This window comes from Canis lupus, chromosome 3 (assembly GCF_048164855.1).
Source record: "Canis lupus baileyi chromosome 3, mCanLup2.hap1, whole genome shotgun sequence".
In the NCBI taxonomy this organism is placed as follows: Eukaryota; Metazoa; Chordata; class Mammalia; order Carnivora; family Canidae; genus Canis; species Canis lupus.
This window is the reverse complement of record NC_132840.1, coordinates 41528254-41540912: the sequence shown is the minus strand read 5'-3', so window position 1 is coordinate 41540912 and position 12659 is coordinate 41528254. Positions and strand designations below refer to the sequence as shown.

The 12659-nt window shown below is 39.5% G+C and overlaps 1 protein-coding gene and 1 pseudogene across 8 annotated transcripts in view; one reads left to right on the top strand and one right to left on the bottom strand.

Moving 5' to 3' along the window:
* DOCK7 (dedicator of cytokinesis 7) overlaps positions 1-12659 on the top strand; it is a 219588-nt gene that overhangs the window by 16082 nt on the left and 190847 nt on the right. Inside the window, exon 2 of one of the 8 annotated variants that reach the window (XM_072820527.1) lies at positions 9186-9274. The exons of the other annotated variants lie outside the window; for them this stretch is intronic. The gene's annotated coding sequence lies outside the window, so the exon portion shown is untranslated. The remainder of the gene's footprint in view (positions 1-9185; positions 9275-12659) is intronic. 8 annotated transcript variants of the gene reach the window in all.
* On the bottom strand, positions 5165-5761 carry LOC140624256 (nicotinamide riboside kinase 1 pseudogene; annotated as a pseudogene).

The window sequence follows — 12659 nt, the reverse complement described above, 5'->3', positions numbered from 1 at the left end:
TACTTCCAAGGAAAGAGGTCTTAGGAGCTTTATGGATCTGAATTCAAACCCGTACTCTCTACCTTTCATAAGCTTGGGAAAGTTAATTTATTTTATTTATTTATTTTTTATTTTATTTTATTTTATTTTATTTTATTTTATTTTATTATTTATTTAGATTTTTTAAAAAATTTATTTATTCATGAGAGACACAGAGAGCAAGAGAGAGAGGCAGAGACATAGGCAGAGGGAGAAGCAGGCTCCACGCAGGGAGCCCGATAGAGGATTGGATCTCGGTCCCCAGGATCACGCCCTGGGCTGAAGGTGACACTGAACTGCTGAGCCACCCGGGCTGCCCAGGGGTATAACAAATGTAACGTTTTATATAGTATCTGGCATATAAGTTGTAAGTGCTTGATAAATAGTGTTAGAGTGTTATTAAATATAGGCGTTGATAAGGTATATTAAGTACATAATGTAAGGTATCAAGACAGGTTTTTTTTTTTTTTTAAAGATTTTATTTATTTATTCATGATAGTCACAGAGAGAGAGAGAGAGAGGCAGAGACACAGGCAGAGGGAGAAGCAGGCTCCATGCACTGGGAGCCCGACGTGGGATCCGATCTCGGGTCTCCAGGATCGCGCCCTGGGCCAAAGGCAGGCGCCAAACCGCTGCGCCACCCAGGGATCCCTCAAGACAGGTTTTTTAAAATCATATGATGTAATATGTGGACATTAAAAAATACACATCTTTTTCCTGAAGGATACCTGATAAAATGTGAAGTGGTTACATTTGGGAAATAAGATTGGGGATTCCAGATAGTAGAGAGATATACAATTTTTTTTTAACCTCTTTGTGAAGTTTGAGTTATTTTTATTTTTTTATTTTTTTATTTTTAAGATTTATTTATTTATTCATGATAGACAGAGAGAGAGAGGCAGAGACACAGGCAGAGGGAGAAGCAGGCTCCATGCCCGGAGCTCGGCGCCAAGCCGCTGAGCCACCCAGGGATCCCTATTTTTATTTATTTTTTTAAGATTTATTTATTTACTCATGAGAGACACAGACTGAGAGAGAGAAGCAGAGACATAGGCAGAGGGAGAAGCAGGCTCCTTGCAGGGAGCCCGATGCGGGACTCAATCCCGGATTCCAGGATCAGGACCTGAGCCAATGACAGGTACCCAACAGTGGAGCCATCCAGGCATCCCGAAGTTTGAGTTTTTTAATGCGACTCTTAATGTCATGGTTGTGAGTTCAAGCCTGACGTTGAATGTGGAGTCTACTTAAAAAAAAAGAAAAGTCCTTCCTTAGAGTTATTTTGTCTTTTCTCCGTGTTGGAAAATCTTATTTCCTCTGCTTCTCATAATTACTATATTTGCATAATTGTAGAGTTTGAACATAGTTCTGGAACCAGCCCTTTGCAGATTGGTTAAAGTCATATAAGAGCCTACTTTCAGATAAGTAAACATATCATACATCTTGTTTAAAAAGAGTTTCAAGGGGATCCCTGGGTGGCGCAGTGGTTTAGCGCCTGCCTTTGGCCCAGGGCGCGATCCTGGAGACCCGGGATCGAATCCCACGTCGGGCTCCCGGTGCATGGAGCCTGCTTCTCCCTCTGCCTGTGTCTCTGCTTCTCTCTCTCTCTCTCTCTCTCCGTGTGCCTATCATAAATAAATAAAAAATTTAAAAAAAAAAAAAAAAAAAAAAAAAAAAAAGAGTTTCAGGGCAGCCCGGGTGGCCTAGTGGTTTAGCACCGCCTTCATCCCAGGGTGTGATCCTGGAGACCCGGGATCGAGTCCCACATCGGGCTCCCTGCATGGAGCCTGCTTCTCCCTCTGCCTGTGTCTCTGCCTCTTTCTCTCAGTGTCTCTCATGAATGAATAAATAAAATCTTAAAAAAAAAAAAAAGTTTCACGTAGGAGAGTATCATGTTTCACTTAATAAATGGGATGATAATGATGTCAGCAAGGCTTTTACAGAAATTATTATATATTTAGAAATCTTCCGTGGATTTAGATTCTTTCCCCCAGCAAATATTTACCTACTTGACAGTAATAGATAAAAAGGCATACTTCCTATTTCTTTCCTGGTCAATTAGAGACAACTATATTTACAAATTAGTTTACTCTGGAAGGCATTTTGGAGGTTCATAAACTGAGTAGTCTCTAAATTCATTCTTTTGGCCTATCTCCTTTTCTCTCTGTGCACTCTTAGACCTGTGCCTCCATTTCTCTCTTTCTCTCTCTCTCTCTTTCTATGATCTCAGATACTGAGGATGTAAAGATTAATGGGATGCAGTCCCCGTACTTAAGAAGCTCACATCAGTGGTAGGACTCCTGAGTGGCCCAGCAGTTGAGCATCTGCCTTTGGCTTGGGGTGTGATCCCGGACCGTGGGATCGAGTCCCATATCGGGCTCCCTACGGGGAGCCTGCTTCTCTCTCTGCTTTTGTCTCTCCCTCTCTGTGTCTCTCATGAATAGATAAATAAATATTAAAAAAAAAAAAGAAGCTCTTATCAGTTGTTCCATTCTAGCATTTTTTTTTTTTAATTTTATTTATTTATGATAGGCACACAGTGAGAGAGAGAGGCAGAGACACAGGCAGAGGGAGAAGCAGGCTTCATGCACCAGGAGCCTGACGTGGGATTCGATCCTGGGTCTCCAGGATCGCGCCCTGGGCCAAAGGCAGGCGCTAAACCGCTGCGCCACCCAGGGATCCCCCATTCTAGCATTTTTTAAAAGATTCTCTTTACTTATTCATGAGAGACATGGAGAGAGAGGCAGAGACAGAAGCAGAGGGAGAAGCAGACTTCCTTCTGGGAGCCTGATGTGGGACTCAATCCCAGAACCCTGGGATCACAGCCTGAGCCGAAAACAGATGCTCAACCACTGAGTCACCCAGGTGCCCCAAGATTTTTTTTTCTTCATGAGAGACACACAAAGAGAGGCAGAGATATAGGCAGAGGGAGAAGCAGACTCCTCTCAGGGAGCATGGTGCAAGACTCCATCCCCAGACCTGGGATCACGTCCTGAGTTGAAGGCAGATGCACAACTGCTGAGCCATCCAGGCCCACCACACTTTTATATTTGAAGGTTGCATTAGTGTTCCAGAAAAACCTGCTTTGCAATTTATGTGCTTATATCAAAGAGGATGTTTACACATATTGGGCTTTCCTACTGCTGAAACCAAATTCTGTGTCAGCAAGGCCAGGTTCTTATTTCCATGGTGAAAAGCAGTCTGGCCAGTCTGCTGCCTGTATTAGCCCCCTGGTAACTCTGTTTTTGAATGTATATGGATAAACATGAGTACTTTTTTAAGAGTATTTAACCTGAGTGGAACTGAACAGAAATAACCAGGCAGGGATTTATGGAGGACGTGATAATGCTTCTTGAAGAGTATTTGCCCCATCTATACTCCATATTTAGTTTGCTACTTTTGTACATTAAGGTAGACTAAATAATAGCTGAAGAGTTTAAAGCTGAATTACCAATATCATTTGCATCTCTAAAGTAGAAGGACATTTCCTACATTCATATAATACTGTTTTCACACATTAAAAAAAAATAATTCTTAATTATGTAATACCTTGTCCATGTTCAAATTTCTTATTATCCCCAGAAATGTCTTTTGTAGCTGGTTTATTCAAACCAGGATCCAGTTAGGAACCATTCATTACAGTAAGTTGTATCGCTTAAGCCTTTTTTTCTTTTAAATAGACTGTACTTAAAAAAATTTTTTTTTTGATGATTTTATTTATTTATTCATTAGAGACACACACACACACAGAGGCAGAGACACAGGCAGAGGGAGGAGAAGCAGGTTCCATGCAAGGAGCCCAATGTGGGACTCAATCCTGGGAATCCAGGAGGCAAAGGCACTCAACTGCCAAGCCACCTAGGTGTCCCTAGGCATACTTTTTTTGGTCTGAAGTCTTTTTTTTAATGCTAAAACTTAGCCCACTATTTTATTTATTTATTTATTTATTTACTTACTTACTTACTTACTATTTTATTTATTTACCCATCATACTGATTTGTTGAAGAGACTTGCCGTACAGAATGACCTATCTTCTGTTTTTTGTCTGATGGCTTCTTTTGGCACTAAGTTGTCCCAGTGTTCCTTGTATTTCCTGTAAACTAGATGTTAGATGTACAGTCTGATTCAATTCAGGTTAAACATTTTTGGCACAAATACTTAGGTAACACAGTGTTGCGTTTCTTTAATCTATTGTTTTTGTTTTTTCTAGTAAATTATTGATTTATTCAATGTGACTGTTACTCCTAGTAAAACTTTTATTTGCAAGAGGTAGGCATTGGTATTGAATGGTGATGAATTTTTTTTTTAAGATTTTATTTATTAATTCATGAGAGACATACAGGCAGAGGGAGAAGCAGGCTCCATGCAAGGAGCCAGACGTGGGACTCGATCCCGGGACTCCAGGAACATACCTTGGGCTGAAGGTGGCGCTAAACCACTGAGCCACCCAGGCTGCCCGGTGATGAATATTTTTTAAAAATTACAAATCGATGGGACACCTGGGTGGCTCAGCGGTTGAGTGTCTGCCTTTGGCTCAGGTCGTGATCCTGGAGTCCTGGGATCGAGTCCCACATCAGGCTCCCTGCATGGAGCCTGCTTCTCTCTCGGCCTGTGTCTCTGCCTCTCTCTCTCTGTCTCTCTCATGAATAAATAAATAAAATCTTAAAAAAAAATTAAAATAGAAAAATATCACCTGGCATTATATCTAAAGTGACTGCTTTGTGATGCTTGATGTATGTGTATATACACACATACATACCTACACACACATATGTACACAGACACCTATAGAAACAATGGATTACATGTATACTAGATTGTGATGTAAGCCTTATTTTGTCCTCTGGGTCCTGTTCAGAAAAGTTTGACAGTCATTAGTCTAGAGAAACTGACTCCTTGTGAGCTATGCTGTCTATATCTCTGCACTCATTGGAGTGAGAACAGCTCATCAAAGTAAATTCCTGTCTATTGGCATGGATAACTATTTTATTTACTGTTCCACATATTGGGGAAACCATGTATGATAACACAAACAAATGAATGAACAGCTGTCATCATACCAGACTACATACTGTATCTTGGTTAAGGTTCTTAAATATACTCTTGATTTTCCTAATTCATGCCAGGAAAAATTCAGGGTGCTCCACCTTTACTTTGTTACTTTCAAACACTTTTGCCGTGCTATTCTTGTATTAGCTCTTCATACACTTGTGAAAAGAGGTCCTTTTCAGATTTTGTTCTGCCTAGGTAAACAGCTTCCCACCTGATGTCTCCATTTCTTGTCTGTGCTTTAGATACATGGGCACACATGGCCATCAAAGTATCCTGGGGAGGGGTGGTGTCCCGAGGCTTGTAGACCTTTGCATCGCTCCTCTTTTTACATTCTTTATATGGAATGGTCAGAAAATAGTTTCTATTCCATAGAGTGTTAAAGGGCTTATAATTGAGAAGGAAGCCTTTGATGATTAATATGGAGATTTCTCAGCATTTCCAGTCTGTTGATAAAACAGTGAGTGTCTTGGGCTTTTCATCCAGCAGGAAATGGTGGATATCATTTTTTCCATATTAAGTGCTTCAAGCTCGTCGTACTATAGAAATCTATCTCTGTCTTGATCTCAGACTCTGGCTTAGAGCAATCACCTTGACAGATGATACTGCAGTTTGGGAGGTATTTCTGCAAATTCTTAGCCAGTATTGTTGTCCAGCCATTTGTTACACTATTAATTCCAATGATCAATGTTTTCATAATTAGCTTTGAAAATCATGTCTTCTTAAAGTTTCCAGTTGCCAGTTCGAGTCCTCCCAAGCAGAGTGGCAGAAGACCACAGCCCCTCCCTCTGCATCTCTACCCTGTCAGAGGTGGCCCAGGTCTAATCTATTTTGATTAGATTAGAATTTTGCTTCTTTTTTTAAAAAATATTTTATTTATTTATTCATGAGAGACACAGAGAGAGAGGCAGAGACATAGGCAGAGGGAGAAGCAGACTCCATGCTGGGAGCCCAATGTAGGACTTGATCCCGGCCCTCGGGGACCACGCCCGAGCCAAAGGCAGATGCTTGTGCACTGAGCCACCCATGCCCCCTGAGATCTAATTTTCTTATTTGACATAATACATGGCAGCTACTTTTTAGACTCTATAGGAGAGGCTCAGCTAAACTCTTCTGTTTTGTGTAAACTCTCCTTACTCATATTTTAAATTAAAATTTATTTATTTATTTTATTTTATTTTTTTTTTAATTTTTATTTATTTATGATAGTCACACAGAGAGAGAGAGAGAGGCAGAGACACAGGCAGAGGGAGAAGCAGGCTCCATGCACCAGGAGTCCGATGTGGGATTCGATCCCGGGTCTCTAGGATCGCGCTCTGGGCCAAAGGCAGGCGCCAAACCGCTGTGCCACCCAGGGATCCCTGTTATTTTATTTTTTAAGTATGCTCTGTGTGGGGCTTGAACTCAGAACCCTGACATCAAGAGCGGTAAGGTCTTCCAGGCTCCCCTCTCCTTACTCATCTTTCCTAAGGTTTTCCTTTTGGTCCCATGAAGAATGAGTAGAGAAGAGAGAGGCCCAGATTTATCATTCTGGAAATCATAGGTTAGATGGAGCATCTCTGAAAGTGGGCGGAAGTTAGAGGAAAGATTAAATGCAACATAATTTCCCTCAGGATGTCAGTCGTTTGTTGGTATTTCCAATGTCCTATGGTGAATTGCCTTACTCAGTGAGTGCTTGCTTTTGTGAAAATTGTAATGCATGTTGACATAATGAAAAAGCTTGTAAAATGGAGAGAGTTGATAAGGAGCAAATAGGTAAAGTAATCAATCATGTTCTTTTCGGAGGGGAAGAAGTTATTCTTTTATGATTTAGGAGCATAAGTAACTATGGAATTTTTGACCTTTCCACTTTGCAGTTAATGTTAATAGCTTATTAGAAGTAAAAAAAGACTTCTATTTCCCTACTATGGAGCTGTTACTAGGAGTAGGAAAAATTATTATCATTATTATTATTATTATTATTTAAGGGATTTTAATTATTTGAGAGAAAGAGCACAAGTGGTAGGGAGGGGCTGTACGAAAGGGAGAAGCAGGCTACTCTGCTGAGCAGGGAGCTCCACTTGTGTGTGACCCTGGAATCTTGAGCTTGACCCTGAGCTGAAGGAAGTCACTTAACTGATTGAGCCATCCAGGTGACTTGGAGTGGGAAAAATTATTATGGGAAAAAAATCAGTCTACAGGAGTCCCCCATTATCCACAGTTTTACTTTCTTTTCTTTCTATTTTTTTTTAAAGATTTTATTTATTTATTCATGAGAGACACAGAGAGAGAGGCAGAGACACAGGCAGAGGCAGAGGGAGAAGCAGGCTCCATACAGGGATTCTAGACTCGATCCCGGGTCTCCAGGATCACTCCCTGGGCTGAAGCCAGATGATTAACTGCTGAGCCACCCAGGTGTCCCACAATTTTACTTTCTGAAATCAACCTCAGTCAGGGAGCAGATGATCCTCCTCCTGTGAGGATTTGACTTTCTCTCTTCTCAATAGTAGCCTAATGCCTCGTCACAGTGCCTACTTCCTTCCCCTGTGTCCTCACATAGGCATTTATCATCTCACATCATCACAAGAAAAAGGGTAAATATAGTATAATAAGATATTTTGAGAGACCACATTCACATAACTTTTATTAAGTATGTTGTTATAATTGCTCTGTTTTATTCCTGTTAATCTCTTACTTTGCCTTATTTGTAAATTAAACTTAGTTATAGGTATGTACGTACAGGAAAAAACATAGAGTTAGGTACAATCCATAGTTTCAGGCATCCTCTGGGGGCATAGAACTATTCCCCATGAGTAAGGAAGGACTACTGCATAGTGAAGGATTTTTTTTTAAAGGATTTTATTTATTTATTCATGAGAGACATAGAGAGAGAGAGGCAGAGACACAGGCAGAGGGAGAAGCAGGCTCCTTGCAGGGAGCCTGATGTGGGACTTGATCCCGGGACTCTAGGATCACGCTCTGAGCCTAAGGCAGATGCTCAACCGCTGAGCCACCTAGGTGTCCCTAGTGAAGGATTTTAACTGCTATCAGGAACTGTATTTACTCATCATATTTTTTGTCTTGCATACTTTGGACTATAGAATGGTGAAAAAATAATTATTTTTCATTTGGGAAAATTTCCTCATTACCATTCTGTGAAATCTCATACAGAGAGGGTCTCAGTGTAAATACAAACCTTGTTTGGGTTATATTTTTATTGCTCTTATAGCCCATTTTAGAAATGATTTTTATTTTCCAATTATTACTAATTTTCTTTTTTGGGGAAATTTTGTCATGTAGAAATAAGACAAATATTTGAACATATTTGATTATCTTTTGTAGTACGTCTTTGTTAGTAAAGAAAAGATCATCTCTTTTTGAGGTATTGTGTTTCATTTATTTTAAGTTTCACTGCTTAACATCATTTTGAATCAGTATGTTTTCCAATTAATTGATGGTATGGTGGTTAATTGGCAGGGTTTTTTTTTCCCTAGCTGTACATGAAATAATGGCACATCTTAATTACTTAGTGACATCTTGAATTTGATGAAATTCAGGTAACTCCTGGTTTAGCCCCAGAAACAATGAGGTGTAGTGCTGAGGATGGTAGACTGAGTTGAATAACACAGAGAAAGAGAGACATAGAACAAATATTCTATGAAAAAGCTTTTTCATATTCTTTTTTTAAAAAAATATTTTATTTATTTATTCATGAGAGACCTAGAGAGAGAGAGGCAGAGACACAGGCAGAGGGAGAAGCAGGCTCCATGCAGGGAGTCCGACGTGGGACTCGTTCTCCGGTCTTCAGGATCAGGCCCTGGGCTGAAGGTGGTGCTAAACCGCTGAGCCACCCAGCTGCCACCTTTTTTTTTAAAAAAAAAAAAAAAAAAAAAAAAGATTTTATTTAGCTTTTTCATATTCTTATCTAAGTCTTGACAAGAGGATCAGGAGATTTTAAGGCCTTTAAACTAAACACAGTAATGAACACATAACATATAGGCTCCATTAAAAGGCCTAAGGGGAATCCTAAACTGAAGTGAACTTTCTTTTCACATCTGGTGGAAAGTGGTAAGTACAAAGAGTTTTCTTATACATTTCCCCAGCAAGGTTCTCTTATTTAAATTGTATTTTTTTTTATTTAGAGCCCATCTTGGGGCTTGAACTGATGACCCTGAGATCAAGACCTGAGCTGAAACTAAGAGTCAGATGCTTAGCCCACTGAGCCACCCAGGTGCCCAAGTTTCCCTTATTATTTGTATCCTGCATTAGTATAGTATGCTTTTTAATTGATTGATGAGCCAATATGGATATATTATTATTAGCTACAATCCATAGATTACACTGGATTTATGCTTTGTGTTATACATTCTATTGGTTTTGACTGATGCATAAGGATATCTATTTACCATTATAAAATCATGCAGAATAGTTTTACTGCCCTAAAAATTCCCTGTGCACTACTTTTTTATCCCTTCCTTTTCTTCCCCCGCTCCAGCCTTGGCAACCCCTGTTTTTATTGTCTCCATAGTTTTGCCTTTTCCAGAATGTCATATAGTAGGAATCATACAGTACATAGGCTTTTCAGATTGACTTCTTTCAGTTGCAGTATTCTTTTAAGATTCTTCTATGTCTTTTGTGGCTTGATAACATATTTCTTTTTTTTTTTCAAAGATTTTATTTATTTATTCATAGAGACACAGAGAGAGAATGAGAGGCAGAGACACAGGCAGAGGGAGAAGCAGGCTCCATGCAGAGAGCCTGACGCGGCACTCGATTCAGGATCTCTAGGATCACGCCCTGGGCTGCAGGCGGCGCCAAACCGCAGCGCCAAACGGCTGCCCACATATTTCTTTTTATTGCTGAGTAATATTGCATTGTGTGGATGTACCAGTTTGTATATCCATTTACTTATTGAAGGATAAACTTCTAGGTTTCCACAATTTGAATAACAAATTAGCCTTTTATAAAGTACAAAAATGGCCCAAAGTGCCTCAAATCACCCACTTAAAAAAGCTAAGGTAATTCAGTATTTTGAGACTTAATAACTTTTTTACCTTTGTATCAAAAATTTCTAGTTAAGTATTAGGCTCAAAACAGTGCTTGTAAATATGTGTGGAATGGTTGAACATGAAAAAGGAAGGAGGTGTGAGAGAGAAGAAAGTGGGGGTAAGATTGTATCATAAATCTGGGTAATTTTTGGAAAATGAGATTGTCTAGAAATTCAGCTGGAAATTCGATTGGAGACCACGATATTCAGGGCTCTGAATTCAGTCTCTGGACACTGCAGAACAAAATTATCATCAGGCTGTCCTGGAAACCAGGTCATTAGACCTATTTAAATTTGTTTGCAGTAGAATGATAGGAGAAAGTAGGGTTTAGTTTTTGGAAAAGATTAAAAAAACCCAGAAGGCTAGTTTTATGAAATAAGGAAGTGGCCAGTTAATCATAGTGTAGAAGTTAGAAATTGACTGCAGAAAAATAATTGCACAAAATTTATTGATAGTGGTGTTTATATAGTGTTTTTTTTTTTTTTAAGATTTAATTTATTTATTCATGAGGGACACAGAGGCAGAGACACAGGAAGAGGGAGAAGCAGGCTCCCTGCAAGGAGCCTGATGTGGGACTCGATCCCAGCACCCCAGGATCACGCCCTGAGCCGAAGGCAGATGCTCAACTGCTGAGCCACCCAGGCGTTCCTATTTTGTGTTCTTGAGTTATAATTTTTTTATTTTATTATTATTATTATTTTTTATTTATTTATGATAGTCACACAGAGAGAGATGAGAGAGAGGCAGAGACACAGGCAGAGGGAGAAGCAGGCTCCATGCACCGGGAGCCTGACGTGGGACTCGATCCCGGGTCTCCAGGATCGCGCCCTGGGCCAAAGGCAGACGCTAAACTGCTGCGCCACCCAGGGATCCTCGAGTTATAATTTTTTTAAAGTTATAATTTCTATTTAATAAAAATGTTAGTAATGTGAGGAAGTTATTTCATTACAGGATTTGGGACTTACTGAATATTTTGCTTTATAGTTTTGTAAGGTATAAAGATATGGAGATTAATGATGTATAAAGTCATTGGAATTTCTAAAATATTTTTGTTTTAGAAATGCCATGTAAGTAAATTTGAAATGCTAGTATGCCCCCAAGGGTTAGTAAACAGTTTGAAATGATGGAACTTTTATTTTTTTATTTTTTATTTTTTTAAGATTTTATTTATTTATTCATCAGAGACACACAGAAAGAGAGGCAGAGACACAGGAAGAGGGAGAAGCAGGCTCCATGCAAGAAGCCCAACGTGGGACTCGATTCCCGGTCTCCAGGATCACGCCCTGGGCTGAAGGTGGTGCTAAACCGCTGAGCCACCCGGGCTCCCCAAAATGATGGAACTTTAAACTCTAATCCTAATTCAATAAAGATTTATCTGTTGTAGTATGGTAATACTTTTGTGGTTTACCTCATTTGTCAGAAAGGTCATTAATACTGTATATTTCATAGGACCAATCAGTCACTTGTTTTGACTGCTGCATGCTAAATATTTTAGGGAAAACAAGGACGAACGAAATCACTGCCTCTGTTTATACGGAGCATATATGAACTATGGAAAAATAGGAAGGAGGAAAGTGGATTAGATTATAAATGTTCTAAGAGGTTTTTTTTTGTTGTTCTAAGAGTTTTAATGAATGGTGGTATTATTTTTAGTTGGTGAGCTAAGAAGTTTGTATGCAGGTGTTGACATTTGAGTTTTCCCTTTAAAACTAGATAAGAATTGAATTTGTGGATACAGAAGAGAAACAGCTTTGTAGGAATCAGTTTATGTTCGCTGACAAGAATTTGGGAAAGGACATGCAAGGCTGGAAAGGTGATTAGGGTCAGATTATGGAAAGCCATTAATGGCAGAGTATTAAGGACATTTTCTAATAGTTAAGTAAAAATAAGGAATAGTTTTAGTTTTTCGGGACATGAATAAGGAGCTAGTGGTATTAGAAAGGAAAGAAGAGGGATCCCTGGGTGGCGCAGCGGTTTAGCGCCTGCCTTTGGCCCAGGGCGCGATCCTGGAGACCTGGGATCGAATCCCTTGTCGGGCTCCCGGTGCGTGGAGCCTGCTTCTTCCTCTGCCTGTGTCTCTGCCTCTCTCTCTCACTGTGTGTCTATCATAAAAAAAAAAAAAAAAAAAAAACTTAAAAAAAAAAAAAAGACAGGAAAGAAGACTTTTTTTCTTTCTAATTCTTTGTTTATAAAATATTTTAGAATTTTATATGCTTAAGATGTATACATTTTAGTATATATCTTATTATAGCTTCCTGCTATGTTGTAAACCAAAGTATGTTTCCAGAAATACCAGATATAAAAGAAGCCTTCTGGGGATGCCTGGGTGGCTCAGTGGTTGAGATTCTGCCTTTGGCTCAGGGCGTGATCCCGGAGTCCCAGGGTCGAGCTCCACATCAGGCTCTCTGCATGGAGCCTACTTCTCCCTCTGCCTATGTCTGTCTCTCATGAATAAATAAATAAAATCATTAAAAAAGAAAAGCCAAAAAAAAAAAAATAAATAAATAAAAAAGAAAAGCCTTCTGTAAGTTGGCTGTCACTTTTGCATCCTACATCAGCCTAAAGATG